The sequence below is a fragment of the Rhinolophus ferrumequinum genome, chromosome X (genome assembly GCF_004115265.2).
Source record: "Rhinolophus ferrumequinum isolate MPI-CBG mRhiFer1 chromosome X, mRhiFer1_v1.p, whole genome shotgun sequence".
In the NCBI taxonomy this organism is placed as follows: Eukaryota; Metazoa; Chordata; class Mammalia; order Chiroptera; family Rhinolophidae; genus Rhinolophus; species Rhinolophus ferrumequinum.
In genome coordinates, this window is record NC_046284.1 from 115,628,170 (window position 1) to 115,647,255 (window position 19,086).

The 19,086-nt window shown below is 42.8% G+C and overlaps 1 protein-coding gene across 3 annotated transcripts in view; it reads right to left on the minus strand.

Annotated features, from left to right (window-relative positions):
- Positions 1–19,086, minus strand: part of GLRA2 (glycine receptor alpha 2) — a 200,727-nt gene that overhangs the window by 14,274 nt on the left and 167,367 nt on the right. The gene's annotated exons all lie outside the window — the stretch shown is intronic.

Genomic DNA, 19,086 nt, shown 5'->3' on the forward strand with positions numbered 1-19,086 from the left:
GCGTAACCTCACATTATGTAAAGAATTAGGCACTGAATGGATGTATTTTTACAGGTCAACACACTATGTTCGTGGAGGCCTGTGTTTATTACATCCAGTTTTGATAGCCTAGAGGCCCCAAGAAATAATGTCAACCTTCCAAATAGCCATCTCTTTCTTTCCCTCCCACTGCTCAACTTCTGCTGAAAGGAACTCAGAGAGAGAAAGGAGTCAACGCTGTTGGCTGTCAAAGTTTGGTGAGCTGTTTGTTTCAATAAACTCAAGAACTGAGAATTCAATCAATGGGTTTGGATCTATATTTGGTCTTGTCCTTGATCCCTTCCTATCAACTTTGAAGAGACAGGTTAATGTCATGATGAAATCGCCCAGGTGTGACCTGGAGAAGCATTAGGAGGGGCAGTGAGGCATATCCTGAGGAAAGAGATGTCCGAGGACCATCACTTCATTGCTTTCCACAGCTGCAGAACAAGCATGTTCTCTACAGGTGAAAAACTATAAACCCGCCTGCTCTGGCCAATCTTATTTCCTTCTGAATTTGAATGCTCCTGGTAAGTTAGGTTCTTCTCTGATGAATATGCACTGTTAGTGCTGTTTTAAAATTAGGCAGTTACTAAAGCAGATGAGCACTGTAAACCATCAGGAGGTACTTTCCTGTTGCTTCTCCCAAGGACATTCAAAGCAGCGAAGTGAACCAGAAACAGTCTATGCTTCATTTTTCTGGTTTATTATTTAGTTTTTCAGATCATCTATGCCCTAGCTCTCTCCTACTTTCCCTGCAACCGTTGTTCACTAGCACTTCAACTATGGCTTCTTGTAAACAACTTTTGCAAAAATAATTAAAGGAAAATGGAAAATAATGTATAAAATGAGCTTTTTTTTGTAAATGTCTACAGTGCATGTCCAAGATTTCCTCTTCTCTCATTACTATGGTTACCAGATTTACGGTTTCAGACAGAAACCTGTCTGTAGGCCCAGAGGGAAGACTGATTGAGTAAACACAGAAGACAGAGAGCTTGGGCACAATTCGAAAACACAGTGCAGTACCTGTTGATCTAATTGTTGACCAATTATTTCTAGTTTAGAAGGTGCATGAAGGTACGGGCACAGTACTTGGCATGTATTGGGGAGTCTGCCTTCATTTCCTTTTCAAAGATGTCGATGCAACAGTTATAATCAGGGGCAAAGAGGAAACCTTAGGTGGTTATAAGAAGATATGTTTTCTTAGAAAACAGACTTAAGTCCTGGGTAGGTGTCTCTTTCGCCCCCAACCCCCTGCCCCCGTGTATGCCTCCTTGTAAACAAGGCAGATGTCATGCCCAGCCGAAGATGGCAGAGCTTCTACACTGCAGGCTCAGCACACAGGGTCGTGGCCATCACAGGTGGGGTGTGGACTGATAAGGCAAGGGAGAGGGGCTCAGTGAGCCTGAGTGAGGCGCAAAAGTTAGTGCAAGTGCACCTCGTCTTCCCATCTTAGCAACCAAAGAGGGACCCCTGCTACGGGACCTGTCACTGACCTTTAAGGGTATCTGAGAAGGTTTAAGCCATAGAAGCTCAGGTGAACTTGTTTGCCTGGCCTGATACACCCTGAAAGCACTTTCTTTTTTTTTTTTTGCCATGACTCAAAGTAGAAAATACAGTTTCCATCACCAACCAGGTCACACACACTCCCTCACATATGAATATGCCTAACAGAAACAAAAGTTTCACAAAGTGGTATTTACTGTTCCAAAGCAGGATGCACTCTGATATTTTCTAATATTTTTTCTAATTTTTATTTTTCAAAAAAGCTGGTGGCTAGCCACTAAACTGACTTCATGACCCACAAGTCAGTCACGCCCCACAGTTTGAAAGGTACTGTGTTTAATGGTCTTCACTGATTTCATTCATCAAGTATTTACTGCCTATTGACCGTGTGCTAGTCCTGGGGAAATCTCAAAGAGAGGCTTCCAAACACACAGGAGAGGCCTGAGGAAGAGTCAGATGTTCTGTTTCAGTTCATGGCAGCTGTCACCGTCGTGCTTGAGAAGGTACTGGGATTTCACAGGGAATCTGGGAAAGGGCCTACTATGTGTCAGGCATAGTGCTAGGCCCGAGACGTCCTGCATCCTTAGCTCAAATTATAGCTCCCTCCGGAAGCTCTTTCCTCCTAATTTCCGTCACCTCGGTTTAGCAGTAGCCACACCTTTATTCTATTCTCTCCTAAATGCCTGCATTTATTAGGTTGGATTTTAACAGTACAGTTGTGAGTCTCTTGTGCACTGAAACAGTGGGCAATTAAATTAATCAAAACAATACATAGGATCATTCTAGAGTCAGAAGACATTTTACGTGAGCACGAGAAGGTAAGTTTACATAAAGAGCTGAGTTATACTATTCCAGGTAGCTGTCCATTCCTTTTCCCACAGATTTGTGCATCGGGCTAGAAGTTAGATGCCACTGGGCTGGATTCTGAAGAAGACATTGCTATCTATTTAAAGTGCCCCATATAAGAAATGGCATGACTTCTGATGACTTCTTGCTGGCTGGTTTTCACTTTCAGACCGCTGTGCTATGAGCCCTGAGTAGAAAGCAGCAATTCATTCAGCAAACATTTCTCAAGTACCTAGTATATACCAGACAACGTTAGAGGCTCTTCAGATTGAAAGATGAATAATAGCCTCTGCTGTTTAGAAAACTTCTGAGATTTTCCTGAGGGTTTTTAAAAAACAGGTGAAGGGAAGAGAAAAGAAATATTCAGTAAGTGTTGGCTGTGTGCAAGGCACCATTTTTCACATGCAAAATCTTTCTTATTCCTAATAGTAATCCCATGAGAAAGGGCTTTAGACCCTTTTACAGATGAAGAAACTAAGACCCAGAGCAGTTAGACCATGGCTCCAAATTACCGAGAAAATATAGTACCAGCCAGGATTTGAATTCAGCCAGCTGGACTCCTGGCTAAAGCTCATTTCATTATGCCATGCTTCCCTCCCATCCCTTTATTCATATGATTTGAAGAGTAAAGGTATATATATTTTTAAGAGGACAGGAATTCACATGGCAGAATTATTCCAGAAAAAGGTGCTGGAATTCACATGGCAGAATTATTCCAGAAAAATGTAATGAAACATGGTGATGGGGTACTTGGCTAGGATGAAGAAACCTGGCTTTATGACAGGGATTTTTATACGTTTTTTTTTTTTCCATCACAGGAAGTGTGAAAGAGCGTTCGATGATTCTATGATGAATTAAGGCATCTAAGGTCTGGCGGCCAGGAACTGGCTGTATGACATTTAGCAAACCTCATAAACTCCCTGTGGAGATCTTGCTGCCAAACTACCTTAATTGGAAGCATTTTGTGCTTTTCAGAATAAAGCCGTGAGACTAGTTAGAATTACTGTTTTACTGCGATACATGAGTGCACAGTTCAGTCCTGTTAACTAAGGTGAAACTCCTCACCCTGGCATGGATTCTAGTGGATGGCATTTCCGATTGTCTCCCCCTTGTATGTGTGAACACAGCCGAGAAGGCACCTTCTCTGTTACAGGAAAAGGTGGTGTGTGGGCTTCCCATTTGGCTCCCAGTGCCAGAGTGATAATCCTAGGCCACTGAATAGCTAGTGCTACTCTTCTTAAGAAAAACAACACAGGGGCGGCTGCTTAGCTCAGTTGGTTACAGCGCGGTGCTCTTAACAACAAGGTCGCCAGTTTGATCCCCACATGGACCACTGTGAGCTGTGCCCTCCACAACTAGATTGAAACAACTACTTGACTTGGAGCTGATGGGTCCTGGAAAAGCACACTCAAAATAAATAAAAGCTTTTTTTAAAAAAAAACACAACGACAAGCAACATAGGATTAAGTTATTCTATATGATTGAAATCTTTCATAATTAAAACTATGTAAACAGTTTTTAAAATTTATTTAAAAAAAGCACAAGCGGCCATAGTGATAAACTTAACATTTCTCATCAAATGGAAATGAATTTTATTTAGAACTTTGGGGCATTTTTGCATGCGTTGATAATGTGCCTTGTTTCAGACTATGCATATTGTGTACATTTGTTTAATGGGCTATTTGCAATACGTTGTAGCACAGCACTTCTCAAGCGTCAGTGTGCTTGTGTGTCCCCTGGGGATCCCGTTATAAGGCACATTCTGACTCCTGCCTGGGGTGGGGCCTGAGAGTATTTCTAACAAGCTCCAGGTGACACTTCAGGAAGCGAGGTTCTCAAACTTGGCTGCACCTTGGAACCGCCTGGGAAGCCCTAAAAAATCAAGATGTCTTGATATTTTTCTATCCCCAAAGACATTCTGACTTAATTGGGCTAGGGTGGGGTCTGGGCATGGGGATCTTAAAAAGTTACCAAGTGATTGTATCATGTAGCCAGGATTGAGAACCTTGCTCTAGTGGGTTACCTGGTCTCTAGAAAATATGAGGGTTCATTTCTGGTGTGACTTTTGTTGCTCTTGAATAAATCCAACAGCAGACAGACTGAAATGAAGTGGGAACATTCAGTAACTTAGCCTACTAAGGCTTACACCCATGTCGACTTCTTGAAAAGCAATGAAATGATATGCCCCACAAAATTCATACCTCTGCTACGAGTGCAAAGAACCAGACTTTCGATCCCCTTTTGACTTTCTGGTGTAAATAAAAAAAGCTTGTATAGAGTAAAAAGCGAACTATCTAAAGAGGAAATTTGTAATTAAAAGGATTTTCTGGCTTATGTCGTCTTCTCGGTTGTACTAGCTCTCATTAATTACTCCTGACGGTAGTGATCTTTGTTTGTAAGCAGGTTGTGATTATGAAGCTAAGCTTTTAAAACTTTTTCTCTGAAAATGCTCCGTCATCTGTGTGTACAGCATGTCTCCGTCCCCTAGATCAGGATTTCTCAACCTTGGTACGGTTTAGTGAGGGTGCGATGTCCTGTGCATTGTGGGGTGTTTAGCAGCACCCCCGGTCTCTACCCACTCAATGCCGGTAGCACACACAATCCCCCACCCTCCCACGTTGTGAGGACCAAGAATGCCTCCAGACACTGCCAAATGTCTCCAGGGCAGAGGAGAAATAGCCCCTATTTGAGAACCACTGCCTTAGATCAAAGGAGGTTTCCATATCACTGACTCTCACTTTCATCTTGAATGTCTGGGGTCTCGGGTGTCGGGTGTCAGTGTGGGAAGCTCTCCAGATTCATCTGATGCAAATGAGCAAGGCAGGAGGAGACCATTTGCTGGTGAGCATTGAGTGCCACCTTAAAGAGTGGAGTTTTCATTACCTACTGAATCATTTAATTGTATTTTATTTATTCACAATGACAAGATGAGGTCAGAATAATTTACAGTTAACATTCCACGATGAAATGAGGTTTACAAATGCCACTTTCTCCTTGAGAAGAGCTCCTCATCAGCTGGAGGTACATTCCCTCCCTAGGAATCGCCACGGCTCCAACTATAACTAGTACGGTTAACATTCTGTACCCCATATTAGAAAAATTTTGCACTTAATTTCTTTCTCTTATTGATCTAAAGCTGCATGAAAACAGATTTTTAAGCAGTTTCCATATCCTCACTCTTCCTTATCTAAAACAGAACTCTGTACAAAGCAAGCGTTCTATAAAATATTTGTTGAACAAATGAATTCCACAGCTTAGAGTAAAAACTATACCCACTTCTGCACAGAGCAAGGATCATTTATTTTCTGAATGGTTATACTTGCTTCTGATGATAAATCATCAATTAGGTGGGAAATAACTCCAGCTTCACTAAAATGTTTTGTCCCCAAATGAGCTTGTTACAAACAAGAATAATATTGATGGAAGGCAAATTAATACTGTGATTAGGCAAACCCACATCTCTTTAATGTCAGGGAAGCACCAGACTTCTCTCTTATTCAGTCGGATCTTTTTATGAGTCCAGTTGTGTTGAAATAACTACAGCTTGTGTCACTATGAAGAATTCTACAGCAATTAAGAGCTGAACAGTAAAAGGAGAAGGTTTAAGATATCTGCCATCATAGCCTTTCTAAGATAGTAATAGAGCTGAAGGCACAGGCTTGATTCCAGAGATGTAAACTAATAGAATTGCATTATGAAACCTGTCAAGTTGTTTGGAAAACTCAGTAGCACAAAATTATTTTAGCAATGTCAACTGGAAGTTGCAATAGGGGAAATGCAATTGTTTATCTGTAATTTGGAGAAACCACTATTCTGCCTTTAGGGGTGGCACTCGCTGCTCCTTCTAGATCCTTAGCCCTCTTTTTCCACACTTTAGGCACCAAGGGTACTCCCGGCTCTGCTTGGTATTTGGGGAGGAGGCAGGGGGTGGGGTTAAATGAGACCGTGATCATCATCAGGCCGCTGGCCCAGGAGGCGTTGCGTGCGCAAAGAGTTTGCTGGGGAGACAGTATCGGAAGTGCGGCGAGGGAAAGGAGGAAAGTCCGGAAAGCGTGTGTGCATCACCAGTAGATTACCACTGTCACTGGCAAATGGGGCTCGAACCCCTGAGAGACTCAGACTTGACATACCAACGGGGGAAGGAGCTTGGTATTAGGCCACCAACCCCCCAGCTCTCATTGATTGAGGGTAACTCCTGGGGCATTCACCTCCTGGCACTTCTGGCCTGCCCTGAGTATGCATGGAACATGCTAGAGTGGCCTGCAGGAAACCACTGCTGTGTGTGGTAGTCAGGATAATGGCTACCAATGATGTCTGTATCCTAATCCATGGAACCTGTGAGTATGTTACTTTATAGGGCAAAGGGAGCTTGCACGTGTGATTAAGTGAAGGAACTAAGTGAAGGAACTAGAGATGGAGAGAGGGCCCTGGATTACACATGTGAGGCCAGTTTAATCACAGGGCTCTTAAAGGGAGAGAGAACCTTTCTCAGCTGTGGCCAGAGGGAGACTCGACTATGGAAGAAGGGTCAGAGAGAGGCAGCATTGCTGACTTTGAAGAGGGAGAAAAGGGGCTGTAAGTCCAGGAATGTGAGTGGCCTCTGGAAGTTGGAAAAGGCAAGACATCAGATTCTCCCCTAGAACCTTGCTACAGAAATGAGACAAAGGGGACCTCTGTGTATTGGCCCCCAGGTTATTTCTTCACTCCAGGCTGAGCTCTGTTAGCTCAAAAGCCTGCTGGAGCCAAACTCAAATTTTACACATTGAATAATTTTTAAAATGGACCCAAGAAGCAGATTTTTCACCATCTCGAGCCTGCCTGCTTTGCATTACCTTATGACGCTCTGCCCAGCATTTGCTAGCCAGTCATAAGATAAAGCATTGTGGTTGTAAGACCCCCAGGCCGCCGCCGCTGCTGCCCTTTGGAACACTGTGACAGTCCCCGCGTACTGCTGAACCATGTCACCTAGACGGGTAAGTCCCCTCTCTGATGCCCTCTTCCCTGCTGGCTGGTAGCTGTTTGCTGTAAGCCTCTGGACCGTCCCGTGCTTTCCCCTCATACAGCCCTGCCTGAGCCCATCCCGTGCAGCCTGTCGTGTGCTACTGCCTCTGGTGGGCCTACCTTTTTCCTTGATCAGTCCCCACATTCCCCAAGCCCCCACAAGCCTCCAGAAGCAACGTAACCTTGCCGACGCCTTGGTTGTTGCCCAGAGGCCCCTATTGGATTTCTGACTTCCAAACTGTAGGTAATAAATTCGTCTTGTCGTATATAAAGTTTGTGCTGATGTTATAGGAATGATAAGAAGCATTTGTTACTGCAAATCATTTCAAATCACAAAGCCATTTTTATATTTACATTTGTTTGACAAGTTTTGCTAAGGTCATAGTATGTATCCCAGATTTGGAAAGGTAATTGCAGCAACATTACCAAAAGATGACGTAGTGTGTATTCATAATGATTTATGCCCTTCGGAAGGGGCTTTCAGGTAAGTGTAGACTAATTACACAATTAAAAGTGTTTACATAGCAATGCTGAAGCAGTATTTTCCTGATCTTGCCTCATTGCACCCCAACCCTTTCTATACGGAGTGATATTGCTACAGTTCCATTCTGATTATAGCAACTTGAAAACCTTTTGGTGGCTACCACTTCATGAGCAATTGGTCGTCCTTCCTCTCAGGCCCCGTCGCCCCATGTCCCCAGCCCCTTGTCAGACCCAACTCTATGATGTCCTGAAAGCACCATGTCGTTTCTCGCCTCTGAGCCTTTGCATAAGTGTTCCCTCGGCCTAACCGTCCTCCTCACCCCTTTCTCATCTGTTAATTCCTAGTCCTGTGTCAAGACCCAGCTGGCTGGTCGGTTCTCTGGTGCTGCTAAGTGGAGGAGACACGCCATCCTTGCTCCTCCCCAAAGCCTGCACCTAACCCTCTCATGTAACCCACAACATTATGTATTGAAATCATTTGTCTGCGAGTCTGTCCATCCTAGCAAATCCCCCCAACACAAACAAAAAAGACCCCACAAACAGTACTAAAAGAAAACGAGTTAATAAAAGGAGACTAGCTGATACAAATTTTCCTTATCATTTTAATGTGGAATTCCCTTTAAAATTTTTGTATAGCAAAAATTGTCTCTGTACGAAAGTAGAACTTGAACTAAGTTGGATCATTATGGAAATCTAAAGGCTCATTGATGCAGGGTCGGGCTAGTGGCTCCGCCCAAGCATGCTCTCCCACCTTCCCAGGAGACTCCTGGAAGGAAAAGGATTCTCTCCATCAGCAACTTTCTCATCAACATTGAAAGGTTCCTCAAGTCTCTCATTAGAAACACACAGTGAACAAACTCATGATCTACGTATACCACTTCCATCACTTCTCTCTCCTTTTCTTGGAAAGGTTGGCTATACTCAATGTCCTCACTTCCTCACTGCTCCCTTCACAACTACACTCCCTGAAATCTTGTGTCTGCCTCCATCTCTCCACTGATCCTGCTGTTGTTGAGGTTGCCACCATCCTCTGAGTTTCTAAAAGCCATGGCAGCTTCTTAGCTTTGAGCCTATTCGAACTCTGCATCTTTAGACACTATGAGCTTTCTTCCTGGTTTCTATTACCACAAGAATCTTCTTCTTCTGCCTCCTGTCCTGCTCTGTTTGAAGCATTCTCCACGGTGCCCGACTGGATTGATTTCTTTTTTCCGTAATGCACATTTGACCAAACCACCCCCCTACCTAAAAACCCTTTGTTGTCTCCCCGTTGCCTTGAGAAGAAAGTCCAGCCTTCTTAGCATGGTGTGAGCCTTTCTTTGCCTAGCTCTCCTGTCTTGTTATTCAACTCTGAGGGAGCGAGGTGTTGGCCTGGTGCTTGTCTTAGTTGGCTTTTTCTAGAAAGTTCCAAGACAAGGATTTGAGTGCAAATAGCTTATCTGGAAGGTGATCTCTGGAGGCACCACTAGAGGAGTGAGAAAATGAGGCAGGGGAAGAAACAATGTCAACTCAAGGTGCATTGGTAAGCAGGTTACAATGTGGGCGTCTTGGGCTCAATCCCACTGGGAATAACTGGGAGCCAGTACAGAACATGCCTCAGAGGGACAGGGAAGCTGCAGTGTGTATTCCCAGCCCCCAACTATTATTGGTGGAGGGCTGTGCCTGGAGTAAGTCCTCAGTATTTCCAGCTTGCCCTGTAAAACTTGAATATGCTTCTGGGGCCTGAGTAAGACGCTCTCCTTTTCCCTACACCAAGGCAGAGTGGAGCTCGTAGTAGGAAACCATCATTGTATATGGAAACAGTGAGTGCCACGGGGATATGGGTGGGGCAGTGACAGTGTTTACAACAGAGTCCCTCAGGTGTGTTCTCATAGAACTCCTATGGCCTCTATCACACATGTCATATGTACATAGAAAATGTATCTGCTTATTAGCCCGTCTCTCTCTGGACTGAGAGCATCTCAAGGGTCGAGTCTGTTGGACTTTGTGGATGGCTTGTAGTAGGTGTGCAATGCATGTACACTGAGTATATGAATGACTGAATGAATAAAATGAGATGGTCTGAAAAAATGAGATTGAGGGTAAGGGAAAGAGAAGATTATGAAAAGAAGACAATCAGACAGAAAAGTATGATCTAGGAGGAAGGAAGGTAGTGAAGAAGAAGAAAATAGAGATAATGGGAAATAACCTGAGATAAAAGGAAGAATTGGAGAGACACTAAAAAGGGATTTCATTGGCAGGGCTGCTTCTGCAAATCACTCAGCATCTTGCAAAAGAGAATTCCATATTGCAAGCCCTAAAATAACAGCCTGTCATCATACCTAGCAAAAGGGAACAAGCTTGGGAGAAAACACCTTAAAAACATTTCAGGCCTCTGTATCCATCACAAGCACCAGCTCTCTACCCTGGTGGCATAGGGGAATTACCGAGTACCATGACAGTTATTTATTCTTGCTGGCTTCCATAGTTATGTCCAAATTCCTAATCCACATAGGTCTGTTTAAGCCTCATCTACACCTCTCAACATTTAAGACAAAAACCAAACATGCTTCCTCCTCCCCGGGGAAGCAGTTACAACCTCTTCAACATCCAGCTTGCTAAGGAAGCAGTTGTTACCTTAATTAATGATCTATGAAATCCTCTTTAAACACCTTGCGCAAACAATGTGGCAGAACATGAAAAAATGCCAAATGACAACAGAAAGCACACACTGTTTCGCTGTATTCTTCTCAAAAGAGAGAGAGAAAAGCTTAGATTAAGGGCTTTCCTTGCCAAGGACAAAAAAAAAAGGAGATCTATAGGGATTTCCAGTCTACAAATGTCTTTATAAAGTATCTTTCTTTCTGTTTGTTAATCTCTCAATGGCTAGTTTTGCAGGGTGCATTGTCTGGGGTTAATGTCCTGGACATGACTGTGGATATATAGTTGCAAAGGTCTGACGTAATTAGAGCACCGTTATCACTGAGAGCCATTTTCGGAGTCCTGGGGACCCTGGCTACTCAGTGTGCTTCTCTGGACTAGCAGCATCAGCACCACATGGCACCTACTTGGAAAAGTCAGGTCCCGGGCTCTGAGCTACTGAGTCAGACTCTCGGATTGGGGCCCAGGAATCTGCGTTTTACCTGGGCCTCCAGGTAATTCTCATGTGCACCAAAGTTTGAGAAGTCCTGATCTACACTAGAAAGATCAAGATGTGGTCCATACAAGGTGCCAGTCTGCAACTGTACGAGTGCATTTGTTATTGGTTACTGTGAGTTCCTGTGCTTATTGCTGGTATACCCAGCCAGGATTCTTCCATGCATTCTCCCAGTTTTAGTAACAAATCCAATAGAAAAGTTCCCACTGGATTCTTTCTAGAATGGATGAAATCGTTGTTCTCTTTATTTAACACTGTCTTACTGCCTTCCCCCTTCCTATAACACTAAACATTGTGTGTGCCTATCGAACCACACATGTTTAGGTGCTAATCCTAAAAATAAGCTTTCATTATTTCTCTTTGCACCACTGTACATTCCCTAAATAGGCGTGATAAAGAACTTGATTTTTTCCTACCCACATACAAGCATCTTCATCCCCCAGAATCTGCGTATTAATTCAGAGTCTGAACTTAATATTTCCCAGATGTGGACCCTGCCTTCATGCGTGAAGCTATGCGTAGATAGCATTACAGATCTTAGGTAGGGCATGTAGTGTGGATCCACATGGTTATGTTTTAATGAATGAAGCCAATCAGATTCAGTTTTCCTTCATACTCAATTGAGTGTGCATCTCAAAAAATAAATCAAATTTTCAAAGATAGGTTGCTGGATAGAATTTGCCGTTTTCTAATGTAAGGGAAAGGCAACTGGCCATCACCCAGTGGGCCCCACCTATATATGAATTATGCGGGAATTGACTGACTAAAGTTAGCAGAACTGAAAGCACTCACTCTCTTGGCTTAGTGGGCAGCTGTTTTGCAAGGGACACAATTTGCATACAAGAAACAAAATAATTAAGACAGTTTCCTATTGAGAAATGTTGCCTAACAGTGTTCTAAACCAGGGTTTTCTCCATGTGAGCCACTTTCAACATGACGGGCTGGATAATTATTTGTTGTGGGGCTGTCTTGTACATTGTAGAATGTTTATCAGCATCCCTGGCCACTACTCACTAGATGCCAGTAGCACCGCTCCCTTAGATGTGACAACCACATACCGGGGGTGCCAAAAAATAAATACACATTTTAAGAGATGGTATCCATACTCAAGCAGTAGTTCGCCGTCATCAGAAGTGTCTGGACGCTGATGGTAACCACTTTGAGCACCTCTTGTAATTGCAGAAGTCACATGGGACTTGTATTCATCTTTTGTTATCGGTATATATGGAGTATTACAATTAATACAGTTTTTTCCTTTCTTAAAATGTGTATACGTTTTTCCGCCACCCTCTGTATATCTTGCCACGTGTGCCTTGGAGGGGGCCTAATGGCCCAGGCTGAGAACCACTGCTCTAAGCCTTTGGGAGGAAGAGAAAAATGTGAGACACCTTAAGCAAGATTCTCAAAGGTTGATCCTCCTTTGATTATAGTTCAATGGGTTCCTCATTTGCGTAGGTTTGTTTGGTTGATTAGGCTTAGCTGTAGTGGCATCTGCATTTCAACAACCTTCTTTCAAAGTCAGTTTACATTTTAATTGTGTTGGAAGGGTCTCAATGGGTTCTCTACCTTTGGGAAAAGTGCCCTTGTACTTAAGATGTAGATTAGCCACAACCAGAATCAGTGGGAGGTAAAATGGAAGAATTCAGCTTGTCCCTAATTTGTTCCACTTCTCTTGTTTAGACACAGTACAGTAAATGTAGGAACTCATTTCAATCCTATGATTATAAAAATAGTTGTACATGGGTCACATCTTGCTGTGCAATCTAAGAAAGAAGAAGAGTGAAATAGAAGGGGTCTGCAGGTAGCCTATTGTAGCCATTCTAAGATAATTTGATTTTAATTTGCAGAACATGTTCCCTGACAAATTGAGCAAAAGCTTTATGACCCAGAGTCTGCTGCATACCTTTGTGTGGAGAAAGTGGATACTGAAATGAGCAGTCACTAAACAGAACTCACCATGTGCCAGGGCCTATTTTATGAGCTTTCTTTACTCATGGGGCTCATTTTATTCTCACTACTATCCTATGAAGTGTCCATTTTACAGATGAGGAAACTAAGGCACAGGAAGGGTTTTATTTTTGTTTTAAGTAATCCGCCAAGGTCACAGAACTGGTAAATTACAGGGACTCCATTTGAATGTTTGTAGCTTAGCCCATCGTTTTAGGAGGTGAAAAACGCAACTCCAAAAGCTCAAGCCATCTGAGACCATGCTAAAGTGAGAAACAGCAAGGCTACTTCATAATTTGTCTATGCACAGGCACAAACAAGGTCACTGTGCCACCCACAAAATACTAAACCTCCTTCTCTCAGTTAAGATGAGTGACTGCTGCTTCTTTACCATTTGTAGTTTTATCCTCACTTTATCTGTCTGCCCTCCTGAAGATAAGATTTACTGAGATACCCAGTCGTAGACTTTCCCCGCTTTCTGACAGCATCCAATCTAGAGCAAAGCCATGCTTCCTTATAATTTTCTCTCAAATCTCCCAGTTCACGGAGACCCCGCTCTCCACGGCTTCTGACAGTGTGCATTCTCGCTCACTGCAAAGAGTAGTAAACCCAATGACAGGCTTGTTCCTGGTGGCCTTTGGCTGAAGGGCATTGACACCTATTTATCAACGTTACAAAGCTAGAAGTGGTAGCCAATTTTCTATCAGTATCAGAAAGATTAATACAATCTAGAAATTGGGCCAAATCCAATGAGGTGACAATTTACAGGAATACATATAATTTAGGTTAGAAAAAAACCTTATTTAGGTTAGGAAAAAAAACCTTATTTAGGTTAGAAAAAAACCTTATTTAGGTTAGAGAAAAACACCCAAGCACATAATCAAGAGGAGATAACTTGAGAGCTATTCGTGTTAATAATAGGGAAAAAAAGACTTGGGCAATGTACAAGCAAGCATTAGCAAGGTCAACATGAGCCAATGGTGGAATATGACTACGTAAAAGCACTACTATAATTGAATGCTCTATTAAAAAGTGCAGATAAAGAGGGAGGATAATACTGCTCTTCTGTGTTGCATGTTGATCATGTTCTTTCACATTTTGTGACTCAAACTTCAAGATGCTCACTAGCAAACTAGGGAAAGGGTGATTGATCAGTGTGCTGAGGAGCTATAAGCCAATTCATAGGAAGGACTAGTTATATTGATTCAGAAGACTTGAGAAGACCTACCAGCTCACCATCCTGAAATGTTTGAGGGGATGTTTCCAGGAAGAGACGAGGAGATTTTTACCCCCAAGGAAGAGGAGTGCCGGTCTAACTGGAGACATTCCAGGACCCCGTGGTTTAAATAAACCACTCCCAGGTGACCATTTGCTCTGGGTTTTGTCTTCTGCCCTTCACCAGTGGGGCCTGGTGTCCCCTTGGAACGTCAGGGAGAAAATAGATAGTGCAGGGCTTCCGGACCTACTGAGTGGAGGGACAAGGGCTTCTTCTAAGTTGCTCCCCTCCAGGGTCATTGCATGGGGGTTTGAGGCTAAAGCCTGGACGAAAATCAAGTAGTTCATTGTCCTTTTAGGTTTATTTCCTTCCAGTACGCCAAAGGGCAGATGATCGGTTGAAAGCACAATTCAGATATCAGTAAAGTGTCTAAATAATAGCTCCCAGTACCATTTCAAGATTATATTCTTCTGTAAGACATGCACAACGAATGGGTAGAAGTGACACGTTACGGAAAGGAACAAAGTAGGTACTATGGGTGCTTGAAAGTGTGGGATTATTTCAGCCCTGTGTAGGATCAGGAAATCATCTTTTGCGGAATTAGCAATTTAGCTAAGACTTAATGGATAGACAAAGGAGGGGGCAGAGAGAACGATCACACATGCACAAAAATGAGCACTGCATTGTTCCTTTCCCAAGTTACCATCATCTGAGACACTTTGATCAGGGCCTCCCCTTCTTACTGTTTTCTAATCAGGTTAAGAGGCCCTTATTTTCTTCTTGGGGAGCTTGAAGTCTAAACGGTATAGTAACATTATTCCTTTTAAAAGGTGGCTTATTATCAGATGGTCTAAAAGCCATAACCATGTTCTCAAGAAGCCACAGTTTCTGTTTTGTCTCTGAAAATAAAGAAGGGCTATGTGGGCAACTGGAAATATCTGTAATCAGGCACAATGGCAGAGGTCAGATGCGGGGTGGCTAGACATCAAAGGAAAGGGAGAGAGAAATGCATGTGAGGCTGTCAAGTTCTTGGAGGAAGTTGTTATAACCATCACATACTGTGAAAACTTCTTATTGGAGCTAAGGAGATAACCTAAAAGTAGGATTTTGTTGCATAGACCTGGGGCATCACCTTCTAATAGACTGGGGTTGGCCCAACCACAGTGATTTGCAAGTTCTGTCAGTGAAGAGATGGGCTTGATTGTGTCTGGGAAACTCTGCTTTGATCAAATTGACAGTGGCTGCTTTTTGAGATATAGAAAAGATAATCAAAGCAAATAACCTAGCCGCAAATTGCCGGGTCCTTCCTTGAAAGTGACCCCATTTCATAACTTGATTGTTCAGTAAACACCGGGCATTCTTCCCATGCAAGTAAGTGTAATCTCAGGAAATGATCTGATTCTATACTTATGTGGAATAGAAGGTATTATAGAAAATATTAGTGCATTAGAGGTGTTTTGTGTGTGTGCCCGAGAGAGAGAGAAAAAAGAGAGAGAGAGAGAGAGAGAGAGAGAGAGAGAGACAGAGAGAGAGACAGAGAGAGAGACAGAGAGAGATAATGTAAGGTGTAAAATGTGAACTCAACAGCAGCAGTTAAGGTCACGGATGTTAGAGCCAGACTGCCTACATGTGTGGCTTTGGGTATTTAACCTCTCTTTGCTTTAGTTTCTTTATTTGTAAGATGGAGATAAGAATACTGCCTTCATTACTGGCAGGATGACTACTTAATTTATCCAAACAAGGACAATTTTTATAGTGGAAAGTGGCGTTCACAGACTGGTATAGCTTTATAATGTTAATTATTACAAAGTAAAAAAAAAACTATCAAACAACAAAGCAGTTACAGATTTATATCACGCGAAACATAACAAACCAATTCAATCATGAACATTGAGATGTTCAACAGCAAGACTGCTTAGCCTCTATTTTGTTTGTTTCATGTTCACCGAACCTATGATTTTCCATGTGGAAAATCTGACCCCACAAGTGGTGGCCTAATGGCTTCATGGATTTTGCATGCCTTGTCATGGACCAAAGCTGGTACCAAAGTGGCCAGCAGGACAGCAGAGTCCCACCACCGACAGAGACCAAGACAAAGAATCATTTGTCCCCAGCCTCTTGTGTCCGAGTGCACTTCATTTGATCAGCAAGCTTCCTTCAAGCTATCTTGGAAAGAGAGTGTTAGTTATGACATGGCTTCTGGAAAGGTCAAGAGAAGAGGTCAGGGATAGTGATGATGGTTATTTTCACCACATGTTAAAGTGAGAACTTGCACACTGCACGTGTATACCCCCACCCCAGAAGATCCTACCACGACAGACACTGAGTGTACAAGGTGGAGGTCAACCAAACCCACCTCGGTTTATTTTAATGCAAGTATTCATGTGTTTTGTTTAAAATGAATAATCCAGGACAAATGCTAAATCACACAGGGCATCAGGAAAATAGGCAGGCCCTGGACTTTCTGTGGCAAGTAAGGCTGTATGATCACACTACTCACACAGGTGTTATGGGGATTAAATCAATTACTGTATGAGAAGTGCCCAGAAGAGTTCCTGGTAGATAATAAGCACTCGAGCAGTGTCAGTTCTTGTTACTATTTTTTTTTTTGTCATGGTTCAGACTCAGAAAACTTGAAAAACGCTGCCTTAGAGAGAAAGATGCTGTATCCTAAGGGACAAATAATTGGAAATGTCTCCCACTCTTTTTTTCAAAATTCAATCATCCATGACAATAACAACCTTGATTGCAAAGGTCAAGCATGATTTGTTTTGCTCCCCACCTCCCTCTCAACTCTTAACTTTGCTAATTAAATTTCGTATTTTGTACAGCCATTTGGAGATGTATGGTCAAACACAAGAACGTCTCCATAAAAAACATGTAGGCTTGGATGTGTCAAATATTTTTTTTTAAGACAACAAAGCAGTGAGTACAATCATGTAAATATATGGGTAAGGTTGAAGAGAAGAAAAATGGACAGCAAGGCAATCCAGGAATTTGGAGGCCAAGGACGGGATAGGTTATCCATATGGATATTGAAGACCCTCCAGGAAAGGTGACATTAAAAAGAGTATTGGGTTGATAGTGAAGTAGGCGCTAAAGTCATTAACTAGTAAGGAGTGTGGCTGGAGGCCGGTAGATACCAGCAGTGATAAGGGAAATCAGTGATGAAGTTGGATAACTTGAACTTCAGAGGCTCCAAAGGAGCTGGGTTTGAGGAAGGAACAAAGCAAGGTATAGTTCAGGCATCCCAGTGAGGAGCAAGTAGGACACCTGACGTGGCTGCCGGTGGGGGACATCAAAGGGAGACTTTCTAGAGATGCCATGTATATATAGTTACTTGCCCACTCTACTGGCATGTCTCCTAGGCATCTAAATTTAAGAGCATCAAAATATGACTTTTGAGTACTACCTCAAATCTGCTTCTGTCACAGTAGTCCCCATCTTAAATAGGTACACTGCCGACCCAGTTGTTTAATCCAAACATCTGAGCCATATTCCTCTTTTCCTCGTCTTCCCACATCAAATGCATCAGCATGACCTGTCAGTTTTTCCTCCAAAGGATAAACCACTGGGATATAAATTTCATCAAGGGATTGCGTTTTGTCTGTCCTGTTGAAGAATATATTCTAAGGATGCAGACAGTGGCTGGCACATAGTAGGAAGCAAATATTTGTGGAATGAAGGATTGAATCTTGAATCTGACTTCTTTGCTCTATTCCCATGACCAATACCGTAGTCTACGCCACGAATATGTCTCACCTATATTTCTATCATAGCTTCCTAACGCATCTGCTGCTGCTACCTGGCCCCACGGACTATCCACTCCATAGCCCGATATTTGCTATGTTGAAACTAACCAGTGGATTTTAATCAGAATAAAATCCGTTTCTTTCCACTGGTCTGCCAAATCTATACGAACCTGAAATTAGCTTTTCCTCCAACCTCATGTTTTACTACTTTGTCTTTCTCATTCGTTACCACCTGCTCTAATACTGCCCAGATTTTCCCCAGCTTTCCTTATCATAATAAGACTCGCCGGGACTCTTGTGAAAAGTACTACAGTAATTCACAATGATCTCCCTGGAGACTCTGATTCATAAGGTTTTGGGGTGGAACACAAGAATCTGTACTTTTAACAAGCACTCCAGGTGATTCTTACGGCAAGATTTGATACAGATACAGCCGAAGGATCCTCCCCACAGCGTCCCAATTATTCAGAATTGAGAAGCAAAATGAAACTGATTTTCCATCTCTGGTCTAGGAGAGCGTGCAGTCGGTGGCCACCTATTATGCTGATCCATGGAATTCTGGGAACATAATTTATGTGCTGAAGTACCCTTACATTCTAGTAAGATTTCCTGGGTGGCACAAGTGACCTGAAACTTGTGCCACTTTGTGCTAGACTCCTGTGGACAAGGTTGAAGAAATGGTTATCACCAACAGGGAGCAGAAAATTGAGAAAGGCTGCATGTTCCACAGTGTACAATAAGGAGTGTGTATGTGTGTTTCTGTTTCCGTTTCGGTTTCCTCAGGCTGTGGCAGGACAAAATGTTCCTGAGAGGTAGGGAAGTGAAAGATGCCAGCTAGCAGCATACCAGCCCAGAGTATGTGCAGGAACATTGTAGATATCGTGAGGACTCAGTGAGCTAATACATGTACACGGTCGTCAGCATAAGCAACATGTAAATCACAGCAAATGTTCAGCTTTACACCTAGGTATCTGGAAGCATTATGCTTCACCATGAAACATCTGATAGGATAGCATATAACTATGGCTTTACCAGCAGGTTTAATTTATCAATTTGGGGGGAGGGAGATTTTGAAAACAATCTCTCATCTCCTGTGTATAAAATTTCAACTTCAGTATTGTAATGATATTGTTACAAGCACTAGCATTCTCCATATCAAAGGCTGCGTTTCTCTCCCAGCATCT